The following is a 601-nucleotide window of genomic DNA, read 5'->3' as shown; positions in this document are numbered from 1 at the left end:
GCTGGGGCCAGCGGGGGACCCGAGCCCCTCAGGCGGCGGTGGCGGCGGTGACGGCAGGTGCTGCGGTGAGGTGGACGCCAACCGCGGGGCGCCAGGAGGAGCCGCCAGCCTGCGCCGCGGCAGGAACGGAGGGGCGGGGGGAGAGGGGTGGAGGAAAAGGAGAGAAGACACTGCTACGGGGCGAGCGAGGCGGAGGAGGGTCCGGTCGCCGTTCCGCGACCTGATTGGCTGCTGAGGCGAGTGCGGACCTGCGCACTCGGATTGGTCGGATTGAGGCGAGGCACGGGAAGGTGCCCGTGGATTGGCCGAGGGGCAGAACCGGACTCGGAGATTGGAGCCCGCGGGGGTTTGTGGGGGTCAGCATCTGAGGCAAAGAGCGGCGGGGAGGGGATCCCTCTTGAGGAGGCAAGATCGGTCGGGCTCCCCCTGCCGGCCGAGCGGCAGCGCCGCGCTTGCGCCCCGCGGGGTCTTTGCTCGGGCCGGGCGGGTTTGCGCGGGGAGGCGGGGACCTTGCCCTGTCACGTGGGGCGGGCGGCCGCTTCCCGCCGAAAGGGAGGGGCGGGGCCAAGCCAGGCCGGGCCTGGCCGGGCCTGAGGCGCTG

Source organism: Psittacula echo (assembly GCF_963264785.1).
Source record: "Psittacula echo genome assembly, chromosome: 2".
In the NCBI taxonomy this organism is placed as follows: domain Eukaryota; kingdom Metazoa; phylum Chordata; class Aves; order Psittaciformes; family Psittacidae; genus Psittacula; species Psittacula echo.
The sequence above is the reverse complement of the archived record's forward strand: the minus strand, read 5'-3'. Positions refer to the sequence as shown.